This window comes from Amaranthus tricolor, chromosome 10 (assembly GCF_026212465.1).
Source record: "Amaranthus tricolor cultivar Red isolate AtriRed21 chromosome 10, ASM2621246v1, whole genome shotgun sequence".
Lineage (NCBI taxonomy): Eukaryota > Viridiplantae > Streptophyta > Magnoliopsida > Caryophyllales > Amaranthaceae > Amaranthus > Amaranthus tricolor.
The window spans coordinates 1421084-1438331 of record NC_080056.1 but is presented as its reverse complement, the minus strand read 5'-3'; the positions used below and the strand labels follow the sequence as shown (position 1 = coordinate 1438331).

The window sequence follows — 17248 nt, the reverse complement described above, 5'->3', positions numbered from 1 at the left end:
GATTATGAGTCTGTTTAATAAAGTAGTTGTTGGTTAAGTTAACTGTTTTAGTTAGTTATTATAAAGATGTTAGATATATATTACTTGTTGGCTATTAGTTAGTCAATTATTATGTCATTTTCTTAGTTTATTATTATGATTTCCCTTAATAAAATAGCGTAAGAATATGGCATTCTTGAAATTATAATAAAGCAAAAGAAAGTGGAAGAAAAGATAAGAACTAATCCTAATCCTCCTTATTGTGTCATTTTCTTAGTTAGCTATTAGAATATTTCCTAACTTTGTTAAACTCAAATAGATTTAAAAATGTGTATGAAAAGGGCATTTTATTTAAATTTGCTATAGAGATGACTTAGGAGAAAAGAAATTAAAGGTTCAATGAAAATCAAATACATAATCAATCTTAAAATTTAATACTCTCTCTAACTAAGATTACAAGATCCAATTCTAAATGGGAAATTCTTAGAAAAGGATGAAATGCAACAAAATAGAATAAAGGTACACAAGATTTAACACTAATTAGTCTTCATTAATCCAAGGATACACGCCAATCAATTAAATAAAATGGAAAAACAATATTAACATAAAATGACCAATAATTTATCATACACATGATAAATATAATTGAAAATATATTACATATATCATGATATTTTCTGATTAAATATACATAATTGAAGAATAATAATATCCAAATTAATACTCCACACAATACATAAAGATTAATGAAAGATGAAAATGAAGCTTAGATGATCATCGAGAGATGATATTTTAGCAGCAACATTCTTCACAAATCCAACAGCAACATAGCCCAGCCAAACTGCAATATTTTAAAACATATTAATAATTTAATTAGATAAAAAAAAAAAGAAATGCAAAATACATTATAACCAATTTTTAAAATCTTAAATCTACACAATTTATTTATTCAAATTAAGTTGATAATTTTATAGGAATTAAAGATATAATTAATTAAACATACCATCCTTCAAGGAAACCTTTCTTGCCTCTATTCTTAGTACCAAACCAACCTTTCTTCTTTATTTTTTCTTCATACGGTGTTAAAGTTGGATAACCTATTATAATCGAAATTAAAATAAATTTCAACTCAAAAATAATAAAAGCTGACGTTTAAAAAATATGTTGCGAATAAAAAAAAAGAATTACCGGCCGGCGGGACGTTCTCCAAGTTTTCTTGTTGTTGGTGTTGAGTTTTTGTGTTGCTCATTTTTAATAATAAAGTGATTGTAGTATTAGGTTTTGTTGATACTCAATAGAAGTTAATCTTTAAATGAGAAATTAAAATAACTTGAATGTGTGCAATGTATATATAAGCAAAGGAATTAAAAAAAGAATTTTCCAATGAAGCTTCCAAGTACACATACGTTTATTGCCATTGGTACGTTTCTTTATTAAAAATAATTTTAAAAATTTTGCTTTCATATTTCATTATCCATTTCAATTGAGTCAAAGATATATAATTTTATTTTCATATAATAATCAACTAATAAAATAAATTAAATCACATACCTCTTATATTTTCTATTAAAAACAATTAAAATTCCCAAATAAACTTGCTTATAACAGATTAATAGAGGTTCAAATCTCACAATCATATTAATAATATTTAATTTGTTTTGGGTTGTACACGGTTAGGTGGCCAAGTTCAAGATATACTTTTACGGGATTTACATGACTTCTAAATGCCACGTGGCATGTCCTTATGGGTTAAGAAATCTGTTGAAAGTCAAATTTATAGATTGACCAATGGAATTTGTCCAACTTCAATATATCCAATACTCCTTCGCCAAATTATACCCGTCTTTGTTATCAATTTTGATATCACTTCTTGCTTTCTGATTAAGTTACATTATTTTATTTTTCCTTTCTTTGATAAGTACTTGCTTTTGGAGAGACATATCTAAAATAAAATCAAACTATATTGATAATATTTATAAAATGTCGATTAAAATACAAATGGATAATTATTTTTCTATATTTTTAAAAAATATGTTTAATAAGGTTTTGAATTCAGGGCAATACTATCACATAACAAAACTCATACCAGCTTAATTAATCATCACATTCACATATATTGATGGAATTAGGTATATGATTTAACACAAATTCTTATGAGAAACCAATTCTAATTGGGCTGATCCATTATATACTCCCTCCGATTCAATTTAATTGTCCCATTTCTTTATTTGGTAAAGTCTTTTTAGTTGTCCCATTTCTATTTTTGTCAATTTTTTTTTACCTAAATATCCTTAGTTCACACAAGTAATTACGAATACACCCCCATATACCTTACTTACCCGATTACCCTTCACTACTTACCCTTTACTACTTACCCTTTTTAATGGACCCCACACCATCCTTAATAACCGTGCCCAAACAAATGGGACATCTAAATTGGTTCGGAGGGAGTATTTTTTAAAATATTGTAAGTAGGAGTTAAGAGTGATTTAAGTAGATATTTAAGATATTGAGAGTAGGCATTAAGGATATAGTAAGTAAGCATTTAGAATAATATAAGTATGCATTATGAATACATGGTAATTATGCATTAATGTTTAATGGGTTGGACTTAGATACGTCCCTCAAAAAGACGATCTCTCAAGAGACTAGCTAATGATTTAATACATAAGTTGAATGTTGTCTATTGAAATCATTGAAGTCATAAATCAGCCTCTATATGCTTTTGTCATTATCACAAACTAGTATAAAAATGTGCAATTCAGAGACCTATTTGGTACAAAATATATTATATTTAATTTTTTAGCCATTATATATATGAAGTATTTGATATGAACTTTTATTTTTTGAAATGATGATATGAACTTCATATCACAATCAATTGCCAAGAGGAAAATATAATGCAATGGATATAACTTTGTAAACTGAAAGAGAATTCAATCACAATTTTCAAATTAGTTCATTAAATTTCTCTTACTTTAATTAAATATGTCAAAAAAAAGTTGTACATTGTAGACAAATTCTTCAATAAGATTTCCTAAACGTGAGACGGCTTAATATGAGCTGCTTCAATGTTAATTTATTAAAAAACACTTATTAATTTTTTTTTGCCAAATTAGACTTAAATCAATTAATTTTTAAAATATAAATAATTTAAACTACTTGTATTGACTCGTCTCACCGTGAGAGACTTGCTCGGGATTCAAATCATTCAGTAATTAGTACTCATCCTTTGGGCTCGTTGTGGACTGTGGGCCATGGTTCGTAAACTTTGATTTGTATTTGGGGTGGGTGATTATTAACTTTCAAAACTGAGCCCAAGTGGCTATCATTTTAGTTTCCAACTTTCTATTATGTGGGCTTAACATTTTTAGAGTTCAAAGTTCATAGTGTTAAATTTTCGGTTTCAAGTAGTAGCCCAATAAAATGTAAATCCCCATTAGTTTCTATTACACAAATTCTAGTTTAAGACGGTCTCATTATGTGATAAATTCAATTTGACTAATGTTCAACTAAATTAACTATAAATTTACTTTTATACTTGAAGTACTCATTTAATTGTCTAATGCTTAATGTCTCACTTTGAATATTAAAATTAACACCGTAAATATTAAAACAAACATTTTTAAAATAAATATTTAAGCTACTTTTGAGATGGTCCTATATAAGAGTTGATCTTTATTGCAACAATTGTAACGTTAAGAGTGATAGTTGTGACTATTGAAAAATATTTCCTCAATTCCATTGAATTATCATATTTGTTTTATAAGTTTCAAAATGTTAAAAATATAAATGTAGTATATTCAAAGGAATACAAGACAAATCTCGAAGAGATATCAAAATGTTCTGTGTCATCTCCGTATTCATAATCTCATTTATTATTCATTTGCTACTACTAATCTCACTTGTTGCTTATATTTGCAGATAGTGAACCTTAGTGGTTTATTTTTAACAAATACAAGTGAATCAAAGTCATAGGTGAGACTATTACAGAAATGTATTTTCTAAGATATGGACAATCAATGAAAATATTAATTGATAAAAATGTTTTTTTTTATATTTCAAACATAATTTATAAACATGATGCGTAATTAATAGATAGACGTGCGAATAGAGCTGAACAATAATTACTTTAACAAATTGCGTTGTAGCAACATTGAAACATAACAAGACTTATAAATTTACTTAGTAGTCAAAAGTTTTTTTTTTCATTCTTATAACAGTAATTCAATTATACGTTCCGTATTAATATTAATATCTCTTTTTATCGTGTTTTAAGTAGAAAATTATCGTTGATATCGATTTCACATCACCAAAAACATAAAAGTATTACTTAACTTAATGTAGATGACAAGTTTTAATTGTGTGGATTAGACATGTATTGGATATAGGAGCATCATTGTTCATGCTTGATTTACTCTTTCTTTGAGATTAGACTTTGATCGAACTAGTCTTAGAAATAGTCGGTGTGTTTTAGGACCCGCACGTTAGCTTAATACTTCATTGTTTGATGAATGAAATAAGTTGACCCCTCTAATACATCATGCATGCATGCATGCATGCATTGAGATTATTTACATTACATAATACTTTTATGTGTCCAATCAAATCCGTCTCACAGGTATTTAGCGGATAAATTAAGAAAAAAGAGTCAATCAGTATTTTATGTGAAAATGAAATAAATATATGAATAGTATTAAAAAATAATTTAGAAGGAGGATAAACATTAAAGAAAAAATGTAGAGTCATGGCCAAAAATAAAAATGTGGGTAATTTAATCGAATAGAATACTTTCTCCGTTTCAATTTAATTGTAATATACTAATATTTGCCTTTTCACGCAATCTAATGCACTAATTCAATCATTAATATATTTAATTATGTATAATAAAAAATTATAAAAATTTGATATTAATAATCTTTGTAATGAGACAGATAAAACAAGATCTTACTTGACTATATTTTAACCTATAGATTAAAAATTAATCATAAATTAAACATGATGAATAAATAGTGTTATTTTTACCAATGTTGCAACTAATATGGAACAGAGGAAGTATAAAGAAACAAAAAGTGAAATAAATTTTGTGAAACAAAGAGAGTATTTCATATTATTATACTTTTATAATAGTATAATAACGGTATTTTTACACACAGCATAACATAATTAATTGTAAATATTTTAATACCGATTATATGTAATTGCTCTATACCAAAAAAATACTAGTTGAAGGAGGGAACATTCATGTTTATTGTCAAGGAACCAACTCAACCAAAAGCTTAAGCTGATGGTTGAAGCCCCAGGATATGTTATATACTCTAACACGCCCCCTCACACGAGAGCCCTTTGGGCTAGAAGTGTGGATGCAACACATGTTCTCCTCATACATGGTGCTCAATATTCCACTTTGAATGAGAGGTGGTTGAGATTCGAACCCGTGACCTTTTGTCACATTGGCTTCTGATACCATGTCAAGGAACCAACTCAACCAAAAGCTTAAGCTGATGGTTGAAGCCCTAGGATATGTTATATACTCTAACACGCCCCCTCACACGAGAGCCCTTTGGGCTAGAAGTGTGGATGCAACACATGTTCTCCTCATACATGGTGCTCAATATTCCACTTTGAATGAGGGGTGGTTGAGATTCGAACCCGTGGCCTTTTGTCACATTGGCTTCTGATACCATGTCAAGGAACCAACTCAACCAAAAGCTTAAGCTGATGGTTGAAGCCCCAGAATATGTTATATACTCTAACATTTATGTTTAGGAATTATAGATTTTTGCATCGCTAAAGAAATTAAAGAGGGGTAGACATAGACGAGAAATATGCGGAAAAGAGAGGAAGTGTGAAATGTAGGTCATGGCTCAATAAAAGGCCGTCTTGATCTGACAAGACAATCCCATGCTTGTAGCTCTATGACTCATCCTCATTTGAGTAGCATTTAGCTTTTAGCATTTAGCATTTAGTTAACCTTTAGACAATCCATACTTTTACTATATGTTCTGTAGAACTTAGAAGGTATTCAATAGTAAAAATGATGATGAAAGATTAGAGCAATTTTCATCATCCTCATACTCAATGTATTTCGTTTATAGGAATTATAAGTAGGGTCTAGAAAGAAAAAAAGACGACTATCCATACTCATAAAGGAGGATGTGGTCAAAGAGTCCCCCGACTCAAAATTTGATCCTCCTAAGAAATTCTTCCTGCATTTACTTGCCGGCCTACATCATAAGTTTGACCTACAACAGTAATTAACATAGATATACTTAAAAAAAACAACTAAGCATATAAAAACTAAGCGTATAAATAGAGGAAAGATTAGAGCAATTTTAGTAGAAAAATTTCTTACCAAGTTTAATCTTTATGGATGTTTTCTTATAATCATCTCATTTTCTTCACAAAATTCATTTGTGAATAAAATAGAATATTTCATTAAAATTTATATTGATCACAAATTATTATATTATCATCGTTTAGTACCAACAATCAAACGGATCGTCAGTACAATGACTCTCTTCGTTTCAATAACTACAATTACTTGTTAAAAAAAATTAAAGTCATGTATGCAAATTAACTAATAAATTTGTTCAAATAATTGTCGTCTAGATATACATCTTTTTCATTCGTTTTGATTTTTACAATGTTTTACTTTCACCCTTTATGCAATTTTTGGTTTCATACGCCATCTTTTTAAGTCTATTAAAATTCAATTTCTATGTTTTTTATAGATTGAGTTAGGAGAGAGCAACAATTACTCTTCTACTCCTCTGTCCCTTTTATTTAACATCAAAGAAAAAGTAAGGAGTATAGTTTTAAGAAAATATGAATATTTTGCAACAAACAAAAAATTTAAACGCAAATTCTTGTATGAGACGATCTCTCTGTGGAACGTGTCATACTTGGTTCAAATAGTCCAATAATGAAAACTTAGTATAATAGACCTTTTATATGGATTCGACTCACGACGAAATAGTCTCGTAGAAGAGAAGTTAATAAATTATGTGGATAATATTAAAAAGTGTTTAAATATAAGAATAAATTAAAAGAATAAGGTAAAAAATGATGACATATTTTGGGTCGGCCGGAGTACGTATTTTGGGTGCAGATATTATTGCATGTGAAAATCAGTGCCTCATAACAACCATCTTATTCTGTCATGTACTCACGTTACCCACCAGATAATTCAGACCATGAAAAACAACGCTGCCACTGCCAATCTTATGCTTAGTCTAAGTTGTCTGCCTGTGAGCCATATTTCATTATGTTATCTATACTTCATTTTTAAATAAAAAATTGTGCAAAATGATTCTATTTATTATTTATATGCTATTAATAATTATAATTATTAACTAATTCTAAATAATCTAATTTTTTAAATAATCAAAGAGAAATACAGTTAAATCAACGAATAAGTATAAGAATGAAGAAGTAAATGTAACGACTAGTAGATAATTAAAATAGTCAGTTAAAATATAAAAATGGTTGTTTGTCAGTAAAAATATATATACAGGTTAGATTATTTAGATAAAATCAATAAAAATCAATTAAAATAGGTTGGAGTATTATATTATGCAAATTATAAATTGTTATTATAATTGTATGTATGTGATTTATAATTTAAAATTTATCTTACAAACTAACCACGATATATAATATAATATCCAATAAAAAATAGTTTTCGGTAATCATAATATAATGAATATTTTAAAATGGATGAATTACTAACATTGTTGCATCATTGATAGTATTATGACCTACCTGTACTCCCGTCAGCCTCCTTTTTATGACAAAGAGCTTTCCGTTTGGTTTTCCAATTCTAACACCTGGAGTATTCCTATTTCCTCCTAGGCGACAACAAAGAAGGAGTTATTATTTTCATTATTTTTTTTTAAATCTCCGCCTAAGTATAATAAAAATATCAAAACAAATCCGATAATTTGATATTAAATCCGAATTTAATTTGACGTGATTTCAAAATAAATTTAAAATAATGTAAAAAATAAAGTGGAGATAAGATCCAATGGTAAACCGACACGAAATAAAAAAAGTAAAATCAACTCGATGACCCATATAAACCCCACATAAGAGAGTAGTGAATGAATTGATTAACCTTTTAAGTGAATTGTTTCTTGATATACTTGCTCGGATATGAAATTCTCGCATCGGATTATAACATTTTATATGAAAAAATATCATTATTAGTAGCAAGTATAACCAATGTGATAAATAAGGTTGTAGGGAGAAATTGAAGTATCAGGATGACACATGAAGGGTCAGATCATGATTCATGGGTCTCCTCCTTCCTTTCGCAATTCAAATGCTCATTTTGCCTTGTATAGTCATTTCATTTCTATCTCATCCTTTCTATCTTAACCCTTTCTTTCCCTGTGTTGCCTCTTCCTTTATTCTTTTATTCACCATATTTATGAGTTGTGTCAAAAATTTTACTTTCAATCTGTTTTTCTTTCCCTAATAAACTAGCTATTCAATAAATGTTTGTTAAAATTTTTATGAGAGACGGTATATTTGAGAGACCATTTTTAATTTGATTGTCCCAAAAAGAAAAATATTGAGTAAGAGTAGACATTAAATTTAAATGGACCGGAGCTGTGAGACGTCTTTCAGAGAGACACTCTTTAAAGAAATTGGCTATAAAATTAAATATTAATTGTTGGTTGTTTATTAGAAAAAAAAAGTATGTCAACAAGTCAAAAACATGTAAAAAAACTAAAAAAAAAGTTAATTTTGTCATTTTAGCAGGTTCAAAAACCATATTCAAACACATTTTTTTGAATTATGACTTTTGACGAACCAAAATCTAAAGTAAAAATCCAATGAAAAAGTTAACCCAAAATAATTTAACTGATATCCAAAATATTTTTATTTTTAAAAGCATGGAAAAGTATTAGCATGATTTGTTAAAATCAAAATAAGACAACTTCTGAATATGAAGATAATGACTAGTCATAAACTAACACTCTTTGTAAGGGTTGTAAAGATCCAAGGAATGCCACAAATCTTGATAATCCGACTCAACAAGTTAAGTTTTTCTCCATGTCAAAGTGTCATTGTCTTGATAGAGTTTGCTTATCTTGGTTGGTGGGATGTCCATAATCGATACAAAATGAACTTTAAGAAGTCTATCTTTATGACTAATTCAATACCGTTTCTCTAATACTCCTATCTCTCTTAAATAAGCTATTATATCAGTTAGAGAGCAAGTATTACTTTTTCAGGTAATATTTTAAGTTCGATTCTTATTTAACACTTTCCTTCTCTTAATTTACCCTGTAAGTCATAAAAGAAAAGAAAAGAAAAGAAATTACTCCTTGGCTCCCAGTGATTAAGGATATATCGTTTTATTTATATCAATATGTTACCATAATCACATTCCTCCATTTTGAAATACTCATCCCAATATGACGATATATTTTATGAAAAATTGTCATTATCAATATATAGCAAGTATAATGAAACGGTGATATAACACTAGTGTCATGTAAACTATAATATTAACATCAAAAAAGAGTTTTAAAATTTAAAACTTTCATGCCATTGAGAGTGAAATAAATTGTGGGGCCAAAGGAAATTATATGGAATATATTTGATTCATAGACATTGCAAAACTAAGGTGCAAGTTGGTTTTTATAGAACTCTCCATGTTTGATTAAAATGAAGAAATCTTCAATAATTTTAATAATATTGCTTTCAAAACACTTAACAACTTTTATAGACCCCAATTAATTATTTAGGAGACACTACTTTCTAGCTGTTGGCCCCTTTATGTTTATCATTAGTGGTAAGGCAATTAAGAAGATTAATTAATGTTCTAATCAAGATTAATTTGCCCCATTACTTATTTTTTAATCCTTTCCATTTTCAGAATTTTTGTAATTTTAATCATTGTTTAATGCTTTAGCCTACTTTCCTAATAAGAACAATACTAATATAGTCTATTCCCCATGTATTTTCCTTAATTTGTAGTACAAATCTATGTCTCTTTCCATGAAAATCATGCTCCAAAATTTTTTATTTTTTTTTAATCATATTTAAGGTATTTTTTTATAATCAATTACATAATACTAATATAAGAAAGGTATTAATTTAACTGCAGATAAAATTGAATTTTATCACAAGATTTAAGAAAAATCACAAAACAACTACGTTAAATCAAGATTCTAAAACAATTAATTATAAGTTATCTAATTACTCCCAAAAATTTAATTTGGTATATGGACTTCTAACAAATATTTATGTCACTATCGTATATAAAAGAAATAGCATGTTTATTGGCAATTACTCGTTTCCTTTTCAATAAATGTCATTTTCATTTTAGATTTACTCTATTATTATTTGATCCTCCTTTGTCACATTTGTTTAAGTTTAATTGATTAACAAGGGTATATAATTTTTTGATGCCTTAAAGAATATCCATGTAAAGTTTGAAAAAAATATATTAACATTAATTTTGCTAGTGTCTACCACTTAATTAATTTAGCAAGTGTCTTATATATAACGATCGTAATTTTGTTAATTTTGAATTATCTTTGATTAAAGTTGTTATGTATTTGTTAAGTTTTATCTTTGATGTAGATGTCGAATGACTCTTTATTAATGAATTAGGTATTATTAAAAAAAAAATTCAAAGTTTTGGTGAAATGTTATATGAAACATTTAGTAGTTATAGACATATAGTCCCATTAACGCTACTATGTCCCGATTGATACAAGATTTGTTGAATTATTGATAGAAAATTAGACTTATAGTATATTTATAATTATCAACATATTTAATATATTTTGTTGAAGTATTTAGATTTTTATATACCACAAGATAAGGTTGTGAATCAATTTTATGAAAAAACAATTTTTTTTATTATGCTTATCAAATTTTTTTTAATAAAAAGTTGCTAAAACTAAAAATGCAAACTATTTTGAGTATGGGGAGCCTTATGGCCTATATATATACTGTTGGAGTTGAGTTATCGTTCTAGTGATCGAGTATTGACCAAATAATGGATTTCTGCCGTTTGGGCTAGTCAATGTAAATTGGTCTATATATAAACTGTAAACACCAATTTCAAATGAGATGGTTTTATAGTGAAATTATTTTTATTTGGTTGGTTCATTTTACACAGTATATTTTTAGTCTTAAAGTCATTAATTACAATTTTAAAGTGACCAATTCTAATATTAAAGTGACCGCTTATAGCTTTAAAGACTTTGTATAGACTTAAAATGATCACTTAAAATCTTAAACAGATCCCTTACATTTTTGAATTGATCATTTATTATAGCCTTAAGTAGTTATTAATAATTATAAAATAATTACTTACAATCTTAAAGTGATTAATTAGAAAACGGAACTGATTGTATGGACACATCTCATAATGAGACGTTTCATACAAGACTTACCGTGATCTATAATATCTAATCGACGTTTCATACAAGACTTTTGTGTTAATACACTTTGTTTATTGAGAGTGTCCTTTACCCAGACCCTACCTTGTACGGGATACTAGGAGTGCCCTTTACCTCCTTTACCTTTACACTTTGTTTACCGTGATCTACAGTATCATATATTCATCATGATTTTTTTAGTATTCTCAAATACTACTATACTAGTATTAAAGATTGTAACGTCTATATTTTAAATTATAGTGAACTATAATAATATGACTTATTTAATTATATATTATACCTAAGGATATAATTGTATATATTCGATGTCTTTGATTTGTTTAGCATGGAGCCAATTATTAATAGCTTTGGAATAATGTAGTACTATTATTCTAAAGTATTTATTAACATAATATTAATTATAAATTTTATTCAAAGAAAATATATACAAGAATATTAGTCAATACTCAATAGTTACTTTTTTTTATATAAATCATCAAAAATTTAAAGATCAAAGTTAACTAATTTGGCAAAAATGAAACTTACATGAAAACAAAAAAATATAGATCAGATAACCAAAAAGTTACCCAAGATATTTTTCTCCTTAAGAAAAAGGACAATGTCATTCATAACTAAAGTAAAAGAAAAAATAATTTCCCATTAAATTGTAATTCATACGTCCCATAGAAATAGCCCAAGAATAAACACAGTGAAAAAAAGAAAAATAACTAAAAGTGATATAAAGATATATTTATTGAAAAATAAGAAACGTGTGAATTTGATAAAAAAAAAAGTTAAATGTATGGATAAAAATTAAAAAATGGGTATGAGTCATGTCTATCTCTTTATTACACACTAGTATAGAAACTCGTGCTATATCGAATTCTTTAGTATATGGAATATATATTAAAAAATAATTCCAAATAATGATGCACGTATATATTATCGTATCAAATTTAACAAATATATGACAATTTAAAATAAAAAATTAATTATTGACATATTTTTTAAAGTTATTTGCCAAATACATAATTTTTTTCCATTTAATTGAACATATTAAATTCTAAGTTAGGCAAATAGAATTACTATAGTAAGAATCATACAAATACTTAACCTAATTTGCTCTAGTTTTAAACAAAAAATATCAGATTCTAAAATAGGTAAATATTGTCGAGTTACTCAACTATCATCCACTAATATAATTCTATTTGTCTAAGGCTCTTAAAAAATAACATTTATCATTCACTTGACTTGATAGGTAATTGTCGCGATTGAATCACGTTGTAATATTGGAATGAGTTGACTTAATTGGTTATTTCCGTTGAAAGACATTATTGTTAATTGTTATAAGTAAATGAGTTGACTTTTTTCCCATTGTATGGGATTGTAATATTGGAATGAGTTGACTTAATTTTCACCATCACTATTGGAAAGACTAATGGGTGGTTTTCAATATTATGTCCTTTACAATAAAAACACACACCCAAATATAGTAGTGTTGTTTGATTTCTTCCCACTTATATAAGAAATTAGTTGCCAGTCTTCCTCCAATATATTAGAACATGATCACATCAAATCAGTAGCTCATTAACTTCAAATCGAGCAAGAAAGAGTGCGAAAGCTAGAGAGAAATATGCCCAACTACGTTATGTCTACCTAGTGATCCAATGCTTATAATTATTAAGTTTAGGTTGACTTTCGACTTGGACTAATATAGTGAGAATTGGACCCATAATAATATTAGAAAAAAATATTTGCTATATTTTAATATTTGTATATATTTTTTTAGGAAAATTGATATAGAAATTTAAAATATTTTGATCAATAGTGAGTACTAATTGATTTGAAAACTAATCGATATAAAATTATCCGAAATTAAAACTTTCCACGAGTTGGCATGGATCTGCCCGAATAACTTATCCTCCAATTTGTTTACTACAATCATATTTTATTATATTCCAATAATTTTTTTTCATAAAAATCTTCTTGTTTCTAGAAATCATATTTGTATTAGAATATTAAGTACGTCCATATAGTAGTTCATTCGGATCTTAAAAACGTTTTTATTTTTCATTTTGGGTGTTTTATTTGTTGTTCCCATACTTTCTATTTATATCACAAATTTTGTATCATTTTAAAAATATTTTAATAATGCTTAAAGTCCCCTCATATGTTCCACTAACTCTAATTAACATTTTTATATTATTTTTGGTCCCTACATGTCGTTCACTAACTTTTAAAATATTTTTTTAACGTTTATGATCCTCACTTTTTCTCCATTAAATTTATTATTCAATAAAATAATAAACACATTATTTTAAAAGATTTTATTTTTTTTAATTTCCGTAAACATTAAATCCTCGTGAAAACTTCATTAAGCAACAAAAGAGGACTATTTAGATGTGATCCATGTTTATGGACCATGATCTATCCCTAGGAACGAGCATTCCCATTTGTAGAGATATGTCATTTTTATTATTATTTATACTCTTTTTATTTTTTTTTGTTATTTTTATTTACTTTTTTCACAGTTTTTAAAGCAGATATTAAGTCCTAATATCTTTAAATACGCATCATAAAAATTATAAAAAATATATGATAAAAAAGTATACATTAAGATGAATCTAAAGAGATCTCACATGGATATATTTTATCTTCTATATATGTCTCAAAAACCATAATTAAATTTCTCTCTCCTTAAATTAGAATATTCTAAATGGGAAGAACATTAAAAAGTGGAGGGAGTAATTATTAAAAGTATTATTATTCTCCAGATCCTGATTATAGTTTTTCTATAAATAAGATATACTGTGTATAATGATGGTGATTATTTTTGTTATTATTATTATTCTCCAAATTCTGATTATAGTTTTTTAATGAATGAGATATATCGTGTATGATGATGGTGATTATTATTATTATTATTATTATCATTATTATTATTATTATTTATAAAATATAAAACCAATAGTAAATGTAAAACTCATCTATAATTTTCTGTTCGTACCCTTTTAGACAAATTATTACTCCATTAAGTGCTTTATTTATTAAAAAAAGAAAAAATAAAAAAGGAAAGGAAAGGTAGTAGTAACAAAAAAGGGAGGAGGAAAAAACAAAGGAGGAAAAAAATATTGAGTGCTGGGAAGAAAGGATGGTGAAAAGACAAGTCAGACGTCAAATCGCAGGGTCAAGAAATCATAAGACAGTCATTGTGGGAGCTGCCCAAAGTAGAAATGATTTGTGTTGTCAATCCATCAGATTTTTCTGTCTATTTTTCTTTTTACAATTTCTTTTAATTTTAATCTTGCTCTAATAAATTATCTTATTTTTATTTAGAATATAAATACTCCTATAATTCTATTTTTCATCCTTTTACTTTTTTCATTATATATTTTTTAAATTTCTCAATATATAATTAATTTACTATACCCAATTTTTTTTATTTTCTTGTCAAAAGCAAATAGGTTAAAATGATTTTAGACAAACATATACTTTTAAATCTAATTAGTTAGGAGTAGTATTTATAAACACAATTAATAACTTGTGTTTTATTATTTCGTAAAAATCAAATCGGTAAAACATAAGTACAATATAACAAATTCTCTAGAACATTGGACTTTATATAAAATCTTAGTCTATTATGTTATCTACAAAAAACATTTTTTTGTAATAAGTACTTATACCACTATTATCTACATTATATTAGACACTTAGTAAGATATCTATTACCTTTTATTATAATTGCTAAATTTTGCTTTTTAAAGTATAATATATTATTATAATTATATATATTTTAATTTATGCTTTATAAATATTTATAAAATGTAAATTTTTGAAATGTAATTAATCATTTTAAATAATATTTATTTTGACTATGAGTTTTATACATATTAACTGCAAGCAAGTATTTCTGAATGGTGAAAGCATTTTAAGTACTTATACCAAAAATCTATCACTCTTTTTTTTTCAGGGAATGTCATTTATAATACAACCTATTTGCAATCCGCTGAGAATAAAATAACTCATGGTTTACTTTTTAGGAAAAATCATTGGGCATAATCCAAGCTATTTTCCATTACCTGCCGATAATCTCACCTTTTGAAATTTTTATAATAATCCTACCTTTGCTTTCAGTTTGTTATCTATGGACCCTTCAGAAAATGACCTGCTATATCAGGTTATATCTCATCTTCTTCCTTCTTTGCAATAATCCAACCTATTTCTCATTACCTACCAATAATCCCACCTTTTGAAACTTTTATTAATAATTCAACATTTGCTTTCAGTTTGTTGCCAATGGACCTTTAAAAGAAGCAAATTGAAATTGCTATTATTTCCGAAGCTTATGAACTTGATCATAGCATTAATATATAGTAATTTTCTTTACATACATATCCCATCAACATTGTAGCTTACAAAATATCATCCAAGAAGGATTAAGGCTACATGTGTTAAATAACTAGTATGCTAATTACAAAATGATTAGATTAGTTAGCCAATTACAAAATGCCTTAGTTAAGTTTGCCAATTACAAAATGGCTTACAAAATGATTAGATAAGCTTGCCAGTTACAAATGGCTTACAAAATATATAGAAAAAATAATTACATTGTCCAATGTAATTTAACTCAAGTAACTACACATTCTTTGGTACACTCGAGGTAGATACTTACATTGAATAAATGACCACTTTTTCAGATGTTTGTGAAGACATTTACCTTGCCATGCTACCGTGCATGAATGAAGTTAAATAAACTTAATTATTAACATGATTAAATGTATTTGCTATCTAGATAAAAGAAAGAAAAAATAATTACCTTGTTTATCACACCTCTGCCACCTCTTCCACTACTGCGTTGACCTCCCCTTACACTTTTATTTCACCTTCCTAATTGACTGGGTTGAGCAGAGGTTTCATGAGCAATTGTGGATTGTGTTGAAGGAGTTGCAGCAACCTTTTTAGGTCTACCCCTTCCTATCTTTGGTGGGGGTGAGGGTTCCCTAATTGTGTCCCTATCAGGATATTTCCTTTTATTATGTCCCAGTAAACCACATACCCTACATGACATTTGTAGTCCATTTTTAGTCAACTTCTCAGGTTTTTTAGGATCCTCATGGGCAGATTTCCTCCTGTTCTTTCTAAGTCTACTTGGGCCAAGTCTAATGGAGGGGGGAGGGGGAGGAGGGTGATATTCATTTTAGGCCAATACCTATCACCAGCGAAAGGTGGTATGAATCCACTATATGCTTATAAGTAAGCCTCATTTGTATAGCATCTATCAACAAAGGCAAACACATCGAAACACTTGTAGAATATAACAGTTATTGCATGACGACAAGGAATACCTTTCAAATCCCACTTTCCACAAGTGCAGGACCTTTTATCTAAATCAAAATAATAAGCTACCTGAAAGAGTGAAGTGGTTGCTAGCATGACAATACACTTGGTAGCCTCTTCTTTTTCTTTCTCCAATAATGCTAGAATCTTAGGGCACATGCTCCCCACCCACTTCTGTGCATCTTCTTTCTTTGTCACTAATCTCTTCATTAATATGGTCCTAATATCTTCAAGCATTTCTATAGATGCTTTGACCTAGCACGCATAATGTAATTATTAAATGTTTCAACCATATTGCTAACTATGGTATCACATTTTGTCAGATTCTTCAAATAAGGTCTACAAAACACATTAGGGTCAGCCTTCCTAAATTCATCAGCTGCAGCGTGATTGAGTTCAGTCATATCTTGCAAAGCATCATTGAAATCAGCCACATTGTATGACTTAACACATCCCCAAAAAAGTAACTTCAATTCTTCCCCTTTGAAATCCTTTTTCCAGTTAGCATATATGTGCCTTGCACAATG

The 17248-nt window shown here is 27.6% G+C and overlaps 1 long non-coding RNA gene across 1 annotated transcript; it reads right to left on the bottom strand.

Moving 5' to 3' along the window:
• Nucleotides 1-591: 591 nt before the first annotated feature.
• Nucleotides 592-1313, bottom strand: LOC130826124 (uncharacterized). Its single transcript, XR_009047023.1, has 3 exons — nt 1168-1313; nt 983-1076; nt 592-820 (listed from the first exon to the last, which is right to left on the bottom strand). It is a non-coding gene; the product is annotated as an uncharacterized LOC130826124 (long non-coding RNA).
• Between the last annotated feature and the right edge of the window lie 15935 nt (nt 1314-17248).